The sequence below is a fragment of the Panthera pardus genome, unplaced genomic scaffold, assembly GCF_024362965.1.
Source record: "Panthera pardus isolate Hobbes unplaced genomic scaffold, ASM2436296v1 HiC_scaffold_16, whole genome shotgun sequence".
Classification (NCBI taxonomy): domain Eukaryota; kingdom Metazoa; phylum Chordata; class Mammalia; order Carnivora; family Felidae; genus Panthera; species Panthera pardus.
In genome coordinates, this window is record NW_026526721.1 from 5,888,497 (window position 1) to 5,901,207 (window position 12,711).

General features: G+C 43.6%; 1 protein-coding gene across 1 annotated transcript in view; it reads right to left on the minus strand.

Annotated features, from left to right (window-relative positions):
* Positions 1-1,120: 1,120 nt before the first annotated feature.
* IGSF5 (immunoglobulin superfamily member 5) overlaps positions 1,121-12,711 on the minus strand; it is a 73,008-nt gene continuing 61,417 nt past the window's right edge. Inside the window, exon 12 of the transcript XR_008422409.1 lies at positions 1,121-2,411. The gene's annotated coding sequence lies outside the window, so the exon portion shown is untranslated. The remainder of the gene's footprint in view (positions 2,412-12,711) is intronic.

Genomic DNA, 12,711 nt, shown 5'->3' on the forward strand with positions numbered 1-12,711 from the left:
TCAGAAAATAACAAGATGCTCTTTATATATCCATATGGAAAGTTTTCCAAGATAAATAATTGAGTGAAAAAAGCAAGGTATTAGCGAGGACGGGGAGAACCGGGAACCCCGGTGCACTGTTGGCAAGAATGTAAAAGGCTACAGCCACTGTGGAAACAGTATGAAAGTTCCTCAAAAAATTACACATAGAGTTTAATGATAGAGTTATCATGTCCAACAACTCCACTTCTGAGTAGATACCCAACAGAACTGCAAGCAGGGACTTGAACGCATATTTGTAACCCCATATTCATAGTGGCATTATTCATAAGAACCAAAAGGTGGGAACAAGCCAAAAGTCTATTCATGGATGAATGGATGAGCAAAATGTGGTCTCTACATACAGTGCAATATGTATGTAAAAGCCTTAAAAAGGAAGGAAATTTGGACACACACTCCAACATAGAAAAACCTTGAAGGCATCATGCTAATGAAATACACCAGATTAAAAGTACGGCATCAAATGATGCCACTTGTATGAGGTGCCAAGAGTGGTCAAATTCATAGAGACAGAAAGTACTTTGGTGGTTTCCAGGGTCTGGAGGAGGGGAAGCAAAATCTTGGAAGCCATCTAAATGACCGTCATGACAGGGCCAGCCAAATAAATTATCATTCCAAGCACACAATGGAAAATTTTGTAGCTATAAAAATGGATCAAGATGCTCTTTATATATGCATATGGAAAGTTTTCCAAGATAAATAATTGAGTGAAAAAAGCAAGATGCTAGGCGAGTATATATAGGATGCTATGATTTGTTTTTTAAATAGGGGGAGAATATGTCCTTCAATTTCTTGTATATGCACAAAATTGTCCGGGAGGAATACACAAGAAACTAATAAAACTGTTGCCCATGAAGAGAGTAAGTGGGAGCAGAGGAAGGAGGGGGTGCTTTTCACGCATTCCCATAGTGATTTTCATGTGAGCACCATGGGCATGCACTGTCTGCTCACATAGACTGCTAGAAACTCCTTTTTAAAAGAAAACCATGTTTTCTATTTTTTATATTATTTTTTGAAATTTTATAGGAATTTTTACTTAAATTGAGCATCTCATTGTGGCCAATTATCTAGTCACTCTGTATTCGTTTCCTGGGGCTACCGTAACAAATTACCACAAAGTAGATGGTTTATAAAAACAAAGACTTATTCTCTCACAGTTCTGGAGGCCAGATGTCTAAAGTCAAAGCATCAACAGGGCCATGCTCTCTCTGAAGATTCTAGCAGAGCGTCCCTCCTCACCCCTTCCAGCTTCTGGACGTTGCTGGAAGTCCTCGGCAGCGCTTGGCTTATAACCGCATCATTCCCGTCTCTGCCTCTGTCTTCACACAGCTTTCTCCCTGTGCATCCACACCTCTGTGTTCAAATTGCCCCCTTTGTAAAGACACCAGTTATTTTGGATTTAGGGCCTATCCTAATGACCTCATCTTAACTTGAGTACATCTGTTTCCAAATAAGGTCACATTCACAGGTTCTAGATGGACATACATTCGGGGAGGAACCTATTAAACTAGGTGCATGCTCTAAAAGATTATGCTGGCATCTGAGTATGTTTATGGAATAGCCCTCCTTCTTGGCCACCTCATAAGGATCTCCTGTATTTCTCCCTCCCAAGAAGGTTGGGCTAGAGATCACCCAAAAGGAACACTTAGGTGACCTAAGAGTTGATACATCCACTCTTTCTATTATTATGTCCATCACCTTTTCTGATTCCAGTCCTGTGACAATGTTACTCACCAGTTTCAAGTATTTCTACTTCAACCAATACCCATGGGGAATATTTTAATAGCAATGTTAAACTAAAGGGTTTAGTTGAGAATAACGGTCACACTGTGACAAATTGTTGAGGGTATTTGCTAGGTTGTTAAATCAAATATAAGGTGCTAACCACAGATATAAGCACACGTTAGGTTCTTACGCCTGTTTTACGTCCCTAGGAAATAAACAATACCTCCCTAGCTGGGGAGAGCAGGCTAGTTTTGCAGTCCTGATCTTGTAAGCTGTGGATAATGATGTAATGTCTTATTCTTGGCTGCCCTGAGGATTTAACAGGCTCACTCTTCACTTTATTCAGCATCCAGTTGCTCTGTTACTGGGCTCTGCTGCTGTTGCCAGAAATGCTCATGGACTCACTTCTTCCTTATTCAACTCCTCCACTTCCTTTCATCCCTTGTACCTTCTGCAAGTGCAGCTCTAATTAACAAGCCCCTATTATGAGAAAGTAGTGACTGAGAAAACAGTGGTCACAACACAGGAAGTAGAGTCAGGCCACCCGAGATCAGATCTCACACATGTTACTTACCAGCACAGCAGCCTCACGCAAGTTACTGGACCTCTCTGAGCCTCAGTTTCCCAATCAGGCAAGGAAGGCCTCTCTGAAAAGGTGGCACAAATATAAGACTCGAATGACATGTATGAGAACAGTGTCCAATGCAGAGGAGCAACTAACACAAAGGCCCTGGAATTGAAACAAAATTGACCAACAGGGAAAGACAAAAGAGGCCACAGAGTCTGCAGCATGATATTACAGTGTGTGTGCGCAGGGGCAGGTAAAGTAGGGGTAGGGGGTGCCAACTGAAGTCATAATAATAGGGTAGAGCCAGATTAGTAGACCTTGGAGGAATTTTTTTTCCTAAAGTGTAATGAGGAGTTCTTGGATAGTTTTAACAAAAAAATAAATAAGATCAGATTTACATTTTTAAACACTTCATGCTATTTGGACTGGAACTAGAGTAAAAGCAAGGAGACCAGTAAAGAAGCTAGGGTAGTTATCGAGACAAGAGGTGATGGTGGCTTGGACCATGGTGGCAGCCATGGGGATGTACCAACTGGATGAGCTGGGGAAGTATATTATGGAAGTAGACTGGCAGGACTTCCTAATGGATTTGGATGTTGCAAAAAGTTGAGTCCAGAATGGCTTCTAAATTTTTTTCCATTTTATAGTAGGTGTCACTAAAAGTTCTATTTGGGGATTTTGGGTTTGAGAATCATAGTAGACATCTAAACAGAGACGTCAAGGGGACAGTTGCATAAATGAAGCTACAGCTCAAGGGAAAAGTCAGAAGTAAAGATAAATTTGGAAGTTATTAGCATAGGTATGGTATATCAAGGCATAGGACCATAATGAATCACCTAAGGAGAACATGTAAACAGAAAAAGAAAAGGGTCATGGATCAGGTTTCCCCAACATGAAATCTGGTAAAAAAAACAATCAATAAAGAAAGCAATTTGAGGGGCGCCTGGGTGGCTCCGTCAGTTGAGCATCCGACTTCAGCTCAGGTCATGATCTCACGGTCCGTGAGTTCCAGCCCCGCGTCACGCTCTGTGCTGACAGCTCAGAGCCTGGAGCCTGCTTCACATTCTGTGTCTCCCTCTCTCTCTGCCCGTCCCCCATTCATGCTCTCTCTGTCTCAAAAATAAATAAATATTAAAAAAAAAAAGAAAGCAATTTGAGGAAGAAGGAAAATGAAGAGAATGAAGCAAAATGGGAGTGAAAGAAGAAAACGTTTCGGAAGAAGGAAGTGGTCAGTTGGGTCAAATGTGGCCAAGAGGGCCAGTGAGAGAAACCATGTGGCTCTCTTGAGTCTTAACAAGATGGCAGTCATTGACTTCAACATGAACAGATTCCCTGCTGTCTTGGGAACAGAAGCTGGACTAAAGTCAAGAGAATGGAGGAGGAAAGACTATCCACATAAAGTACAACAAAACCTTGGACTGCGAGTAACTTGTGCTGTGAGTGTTTTGCAAGACAAGCAAACATTTCTAATAAATTTAAACTTGATAAAGAGCCATGTCTTGCAATACGTGTAGTACGTGACACCAAACATCGCATGATCACAACTGAGCCAATGGTTTTTGAAATTCGTTTTGATATACAAGTGCTTTGGATTACAAGCATGTTTCCAGAACAAATTATGTTCACAAACCAAGGTTTTACTGTATTACTCTTAGCATAGAGCCTGGCACATAGTAAGCTCTAGGAAATGTCATCATGTATCATTATCCATTACAAGGCATCTCTCTGTGCAGCTCTACATGACTCTGTAGATTGCTACAGATGGAAATACGAAAGTCAACATGCATGCCAAAATACAACTTCATCCAGGAAAGGAGTAACTTGACCAGGACAAAATTACTATTTTTTAATAGACAAGTAAAGGTTAAAAAAAAAACTACAAGAAAACTTGTGATGTACACAAAGAAGCCTACAGAAGCTTGAGCCCTGCTGTGCCACTGGGTCTTGAAGCATAGGTAAAAGGAAGTGGATGATGAGATAAAGGAGTTCTGCTGGTTGTGTAGACCCAAGGGCTCACCTGCTGGAATTTCCTCCCTATGTGAAGGAGTTGTTCCATGAATAAATTGTTGTTTAAAAAAAAAAAAAATCCCATGCCCTGATGTCTCAGCACTTCAGCGATGTCGTCAGAAATGAGAGATGCTAGATGTGTGACTTAACTGGAAGGTCATACTCAGTGACCTTTCCTGTAGGCTGTGACAGCATGGTACAGGCTCATTTTGTAAACAGGAGCGGGGGAGAACCTTCTTCCAGTCATCATTATGTTCAAAAACTCTGTGAGTTCAGCAGAAAACCAAAGGAGCAAGCAAAATGCTCTGACCTCTTGCACCTCCGAGCCCCACACCCTTAGGCAGCAGCTGACTAAAACCCATCAAATGCTTTCCTGTTTGACTTTCCCCTTGGCTCTGATTCTGCTGTATTGGGATATGTGCAACATGCAAGCCCAATCCAGCACCATTGCCCTCCATGGCCCTACAAAGACCCTTGACCTGGGGAGCCTGATGACATGTTGATCTGATAATGAATTAATTATGTATAACATTGAGAATATCTGTCTCCATTCCTTCTCCTAGCACTTAGGTATGGAAGAAATGGGTTATCAAATCAAAGACTCAGATACTGCCCTTCACTTATTCATTCAACAAAAAAATATTAAACCCTATTATATACCAGAAGCTATTCTAGCCAGTAACGCACAAAACAGCCATACACAAGGTAAACTTTTAGGGGCCCTCATGAAACTTATTTTCTAGTGCAAGAGACAGGCAATTATTACCAAAGGAATGAGTCTGTAATATTTGTTTCAAGTACTAGTAAATGCTACCAAGAATAATACAGCAGGTGAAGGAATAGAGGTGGAGGAGTAGGACGGGAGACAATTATAAATATGGCTGACAGACAAGTCCTGCCCATGGTGGGTGCCATGTTAGCATGACCTGATGAAATGAGGGAGCCAATCTGGTGAATATCTGGGTGAAAAGCAAAGATTCAAGAAAAAGGACACTGCAAGGATAAAGCTCTGAGACAGTGATGAGCTTGGTGTATTGTAGAAATTGCAAGAAGACCAGTGAGTTTGGAGCAAAATGAGAAGGAAGGAGCCTAGAAGAATTCAAGATCATAAAGCTCTACAGGCGTCAGTCATGCAGAGCCTTGTGGACCTGGATTTTTTTTTTAGTGGATTTTTTTCTAAATGTGTTGAGAGGCTTTTAGAGGAGCAGGAGAATGGCATGATCTGATTTATATATGAAAATATCACTTTGGTTGTCTTGTGGAGAAGTGAATAGGAGACTATTGACAATGAGAACTGATGGTGCCCTCAACAGGGTGACAGTAATAGAGGCTGTATGAGTTTCCCATTGCTGCTGTGACAAGCACACTTGGTATCATACTTACCTCACACTTACTATTCAATAGCATCTTAGTATCTAATAACATTAACGTATGATCTTACAATTCTGCAGGTCAGAAGTCCAGAACAGTTTCACGATGCTAAAATCAAAGTGTTGGCAGGGTGGTGTTCCTCTTTAGAGGCTCCAGGGAAGAAAGTGTTTCCTGTTCCTTTGAGTTGTCAGAACCAGTTTCTTGTGGCTACAGAGCCAAGGTCCATGTTTTCTTGCAGGCTGTGATATGAGGGCTATCCCAGTTTCCAGAAGATGCCACATTTCTAGGCTAATGGACTCTTTTCTTTATCTTCAAAGCCTGCAGCAGCACTTGACTCCTACTCATGTCACATCTCTCTGACCCACCTTTCTGTCTTCCTCTTCCACTTTTAAGGACCCATGTGACCCGGATAATCTAGGATAACCTCCCCCCTAAGTCTGTGACCATATCTCATGGGCACAGCCCCTGTTGCCATGTAAAGTGACATTCCTAGGTTCTGGAGATTACAGAATGGACATATTTGGGGGGGCCACTATTCTGCCAATCACAGAAGCAGTGACAATGAGTGAATTCTAGATGTGTCTGAAGGATATTTCCAACAAGACACTGAATGACAGATGTGAAGAAGAAAACCAAAGTCACCTGGCCAGACTATATAGGTGGCATCATTTACTGACACAGGGAGCAGTGAGGTTGGGGAGAAACCTAGTATTGGTATGTAGATTTGAGGAGTCTATTCAACAACCCAGTGAGATGCCAAGAAGTGGATAACAAGTCCAGCCTTCATGGGGAGGTCAAGGGTGAATACAAAATGAGGAACTATCAGCTTATGTATGGTTTTTAAAGCCATGAGACTAAGTGAAATATGAACCCACCTAGGGATAGATTATACATTAAGAATCTAAAACTCAGTCCAGGAGCTCCTGGGTGACTCAGTCGGTTAGCCTCCGACTTCGGCTCAGGTCATGATCTCGCAGTTCGTGAGTTCAAGCCCCTCATCAGGCTCTGTGCTGACAGCTCAGAGCCTGGAGCCTGCTTTGGATTCTGTGTCTCCCTCACTCTCTGCCCCTCCCCCACTTGCATTCTGTCTCTTTCTCTCAAAAATAAATAAACACTAAAAAAAATTAAACAATAAAACTCAGTCCATAGTGAACCAACATCTAGACATCACAGGAAGAGGAGAATCTTAAAGAACAAACAGAAAAACACAGAAGGAAAAGTTAATGAAAGGAAAAGTTAAGAATGGAGCTTCATGGAAACTGGATGGAGATTTCAAGGAGGAAGTGACCAAATGCCACCGATGGGTCATGGAGAGTGCCAAGTGTCCACTGGGTTTGACGAGATGGCAGTCATTGGTGGCCTTGATCAGCATGATCTTGGTGTAAAGGACAAAAGCTTGTTTGGAATTGGGAAGCAAGAGAGTGGGAACTGTGTTTTGGAGAACTCTTAATGAAGACTGTTGCTATAAAGAACAGCAGATGAGGTGAGAAAGACCAGAGAGGGTGAGAAACCAAACAAGGACGATGCTCCGGTGCAGGGAATAGAGTGTGCTGGCTGATGGGAATGATTCAGGAGAGAAGGAAAAGCCAACAGTGCAGGGAGGCCACCTGACATGGCCAAAGGAGACAGGATCCAGGCACAATGGAGCAGCTAGTGCGGAAGAGCTATGTGAGGTTGTGTAAGGAATTCAGAATGGGACCAGTTAGCACCACATGCTGCTGCTTGAAAGCAGGTGTGAAATAGCCAGAAAATTTACCGTAGTGAAGGCTGGAGTTTTGCCAAGCAATGTCAAGAGGGGCAAAGGAACTGTGTGTTGGCAATGGAGCGGTTAGTTATATTTAAGGACCAAGAACTCCAACCTGGGGGAAGGGGGGTGGGGGGAGGAGTAATGATAAGAGCAGAAGGAAGGCTCATACATTGGTGGTCCCAATGCAGACCAAAGCATCATGGGAGAAGAAGGACTGCAGTAAATAAAGATAAGGAAGAAGTGGGAAGTCTAAGAGGAATATGTTTAGAATTTAAATTTTGGAGGTGTGACATTCACAAAAGTAAACTCAAAATGGATAAAGGACCTGAATGTGAGATAGGAAACCATCAAAACCCTAGAGGAGAAAGCAGGAAAAGACCTCTCTGACCTCAGCCATAGCAATCTCTTACTCGACACATCCCCAAAGGCAAGGGAATTAAAAGCAAAAATGAATTACTGGGACCTTATGAAGATAAAAACCTTCTTCACAGCAAAGGAAACAACCAACAAAACTAAAAGGCAACCAACGGAATGGGAAAAGATATTTGCAAATGACATATCAGACAAAGGGCTAGTATCCAAAATCTATAAAGAGCTCACCAGACTCCACACCCGAAAAACAAATAACCCAGTGAAGAAATGGGCAGAAAACATGAATAGACACTTCTCTAAAGAAGACATCCACATGGCCAACAGGCACATGAAAAGATGCTCAACGTCGCTCCTCATCAGGGAACTACAAATCAAAACCACACTCAGATATCACCTCACGCCAGTCAGAGTGGCCAAAATGAACAAATCAGGAGACTAGAGATGCTGGCGAGGATGTGGAGACACGGGAACCCTCTTGCACTGTTGGTGGGAATGCAAACTGGTGCAGCCGCTCTGGAAAACAGTGTGGAGGTTCCTCAGAAAATTAAAAATAGATCTACCCTATGACCCAGCAATAGCACTGCTAGGAATGTACCCAAGGGATACAGGAGGGCTGATGCATAGGGGCACTTGGACCCCAAGGTTTATAGCAGCACTCTCAACAATAGCCAAATTGTGGAAAGAGCCTAAATGTCCATCAACTGATGAATGGATAAAGAAATTGTGGTTTATATACACAAGGGAGTACTACATGGCAATGAGAAAGAACGAAATATGGCCCTTTGTAGCAATGTGGATGGAACTGGAGAGTGTGATGCTAAGTGAAATAAGCCATACAGAGAAAGACAGATACCATATGTTTTCACTCTTATGTGGATCCTGAGAAACTTAACAGAAACCCATGGGGAAGGGGAAGGAAAAAAAAAAGGAGGTTAGAGTGGGAGAGAGCCAAAGCATAAGAGACTCTTAAAAACTGAGAACAAACTGAGGGTTTATGGGGGGTGGGGGGGGGTGGGTGATGGGTGTTGGGGAGGGCACCTGCTGGGATGAGCACTGGGTGTTGTATGGAAACCAATTTGACAATAAATTTCATATATTGAAAAAAATAAAAATAAAAAAAATAAATTTTGGAGGTGTGAGAAATGATCAAAGCAGTGGGTGGGGAGTGGAGTAGAGAAAAATGTGTGCACCGTGAGGAAATGAAGGACCCGAGAAGACCGAATGCGGTGGTTTGACATGAGTGTTGTTATCCCAAGAATGCTGGAGCAGCGTTGAAGACAATGTTCTGCATGCAGTAGCCATAGCTGTTTGTATCAGGCTGATGATGTGAGCTTCCAGAACAAGGACAGATTAATTAGTACTTCTAGTAACCACCCTCCTTCCTCACACCCCCATTCTTGCCCCTGGGGTAATACAGTGAGATACAATTAGAGCTACATCAGATGTCCCCCTACACACACTGTGGTCCACAAATAAAAGCATAAATCTGGGTGGTTGTATAGGATGTCATAGCCCTCCTCCCCTTCTGCAAAAGGAAAATAAAACTTATCTCTTGTCTAAGAAAAACCAGAGTTGGACAGTAGTTGGTGTGGTAAAAACAGATTTTATTCAGACCTATTAAAATAGGGGAAAAGAGACTTCACTATAGACCAGGCTTAAAACTCTGATATGGCAAATGAAAATTATAGCCAAGGAGCAGGTATGAGACAGTGGATAAAAAATTACTAAGAAGACGGGCACCTAGGTGGTTCAGTCGGTTAAGTGTCCAACTTCAGCTTAGGTCATGATCTCACGGTTTGTGGGTTCAAGTCCCACAGCAGGCTCTGTGCTGACAGCTCAGAGCTTGGAGCCTGACTCAAATCCTGTGTCTCCCTCTCTCTCTGCCCTTTCCCACTTCTCTCTCTGTCTCTCAAAAATAAATAAACATTAAAAAAAATTTTTTTTTAATTACTAAGGGGTGCCTGGGTGGCTCAGTCGGTTGAGTGGCCGACTTCAGCTCAGGTCATGGTCTCCTGGCTCATGGGTTCAAGCCCTGCGTCGGGCTCTGTGCTGACAGCTCAGAGCCTGGAGCCTGCTTCAGATTCTGTGTCTCCCTCTCTCTCTGCCTCTTCCCTGCTCTCACTCTGTCTCTCTCTCTCATAAAAAAATAATAATAAACATTAAAAAAAACTTTAATAAAATGAAAATGAAAATGAAAATTACTAAGAGGAGACACCAGGGGTAAGGGGGACTCTGGCAAAATGGACTTAACAGGACTGTTGTTGAAAGCAGGCCAGGTGATCAGACCCCACATGGGCAGGGAGGGGAGGATGACGAACTTGACCAGAAACCCAGGGTGGGGGCTGCTGGTTGAACTGACATGGCAGCGTTCTTGCTAAAACCAGATCTTACAAGGAAGTACACAGCCGGTCTAGGAGAAGGTTCAGGAGCCTGACTAAAGTTTGGTCAAGCAAAGAATCTTTATCACTCTCTCTAGTGTAAATAAATTCTCCTTGGAAAGAATCCTGGCTTCTCACCCTTTGGAATGTAAATAAATTACTCTAAGAGGAAGAGATTAGTGTCTCCAGCTTCATAACCTAGGGAGGGCCCTGGGTCTCATCCCCACCTTGAACTGTAAACATACACTTCCAGGGAGGCGAATCTTTCCGGAAAGTTCTCCCTGTCTACTCACACTTCAACTTCCAAGGCTTATTTTTTTAGCCCAGCCCTGAGTTTAATAAAATTTTCTCAGAACGTTCTCACTATGCAGAAACATAAATGTGTGTGTGTGTGTGTGTATGTGTGTGTGTATATATATATATATATATTTTTTTTTTTTTTTCTCTACAGTTCCCCAGATAAAAATAATGAAGGGAGTATCCAATTTTCAATCAACAAGAAGCAACCAGAAGATGAGCTGAGGACTGTAACAGGACAATCTGGTGTGATGGCTGATTGTACGTGTCACTGGACACCCCGATATTTGGTTAAACCTTTTTCCAGGTGTGTGTGAGGGGGTTTCACGATGACATTATCATGTGGATCAGCAGGCTGAGTAAAGTGCAATGGCTCTCCCACTAGGGTGGGCCATATCCAACCTGTTGAGGATTCAGATAGAATAAAAGGCAGAATAAGAAAGAGTCTGTTCTCTCTGCCTCACTGTTTTTAAAATGCGGCATTAGTGTTCTGCTTTCAGACTCAGATTCAGACAGGAGCTCACACAAATTGGCTGTCCTGGTTCTCACACCCTTGAACTCAGAATAGAACTACACCCCCCAGCTCCCTGTGTCTTCACTTGCCCATGACAGGTCTTGGACTCCTCCATAATCGTGTGAACCAGTTCCTTATAGTAAATATATATACAGTATATCCTATATACTTTACAATATGACATAATAATATTTTCTATTATTAGAGGTGGGTTCTGTTTCACTGGAAAACCCAGACTGATACACATGGTAACAGCAGTTACCTGACAAGGCCAGAATTTTTGAGGAAAGCAGGAAGAAAATGGTGGGGAGAAGGCCATTCACGGCAGAAAGGATGCCCAACCCCGTCCTGGCCCTGTGCTCCAGGGGGAATTGGAGAAGAAACAGCCAACACTCAAGAGGACTACAGTGTCCTTAAGGGAGACTACAGTGTCCCCCCCTCCTTGGGGGAGTGTCCTTCCCACTCTGAGAAAGAAGGAAACTTTCTGAGAAGAGCTTAAAGGTCCAGGAGACTTGGCTGGTGACAGACAAGATTGCAGAGGACATGGTGGAACGTCCTGAGGGGTGGCAGACCAAGTCCTCTCAAGAGATATAGAGAACCTTACGGGACACAAGTCAGGATGGGAAAAAGACACCAAAAACCTGTTCTGGTGGAGTCTGAGCCAAAGAGAGATGTACGTACAGACTGATGAGATTATTTCTGATAATCTTTCAGGAGAAAGTAAGTAAAGAGCTCTCATTTCATCCTCGGGAAGGAAGGCTGGGGGAGGGGAGGTCTTGCCAGGGCTGCTGTGTCCTGTACACCCCTCCCCCTTAAATGCTGCAGTGAGACTCATGCCCGAGACGGACAGCATCCCCTGCAGAAATTGCTGACTGTGCACTCGGCCAGGACTGAGGGCCTCCTACCAGGAGGCCTGTTTCCATGCAGACTCAGCTCAAGTCACCAGCAACCAGCTTCTACCACCAAGAGAATGAGGGATGAGACCCAGCACTTTGGTCACATAATGGAAGATGATTCACGGTCAAAGCTCTCCAAAGAGAATCTGGCCATTCTAAAAGTCTCCCTCAGAAGGGACGCCTGGGTGGCTCAGTCCTTTAAGCGTCCAACTTCGGCTCGGGTCATGATCTCACAGTCAGTGGGTTCGAGCCCCGCATCGGGCTCTGTGCTGATGGCTCACAGCCTGGAGCTGCTTCAGATTCTGTGTCTCCCTCTCTCTCTGCCCCTCCCCTGCTCACGCTCTGGCTCTCTCTCTCAAAAATAAATAAACATTAGAAAGAAATCTCCCTCGGAATGTCCTCAGTAACCCATCACGCATGGAATATGGAAGACCCAGCCAAATATACATCCTTCCTAGAGTTTCCTTCCCCACTCTGGGTTCTACCCTGCTTCTCACGGACACCTCTTCCTCACGGGACCACTGTCTGCTGCTTCAGCTTCTCTTGGGCTATCCTCTGACCCCTGGTAGTGTTTCTTCCTCTTTTGGTGATTTCTCTATCCTTGGCCCCCTTCCTCCCTCGCACAGTAAATCACCACCTCACTGTTGCCTTCCCCCCCTTCCCCGGACTTACGCACGTCACATACCACGTCTTTATTCATTCCTCCAACATTACTAAGAGCCTGCCTTCCAACAACAACTCTTTCACGTTGCCCAAAATGTGTGCTCTTCTCCAGAAAACGGGCTCGGTGTACCACT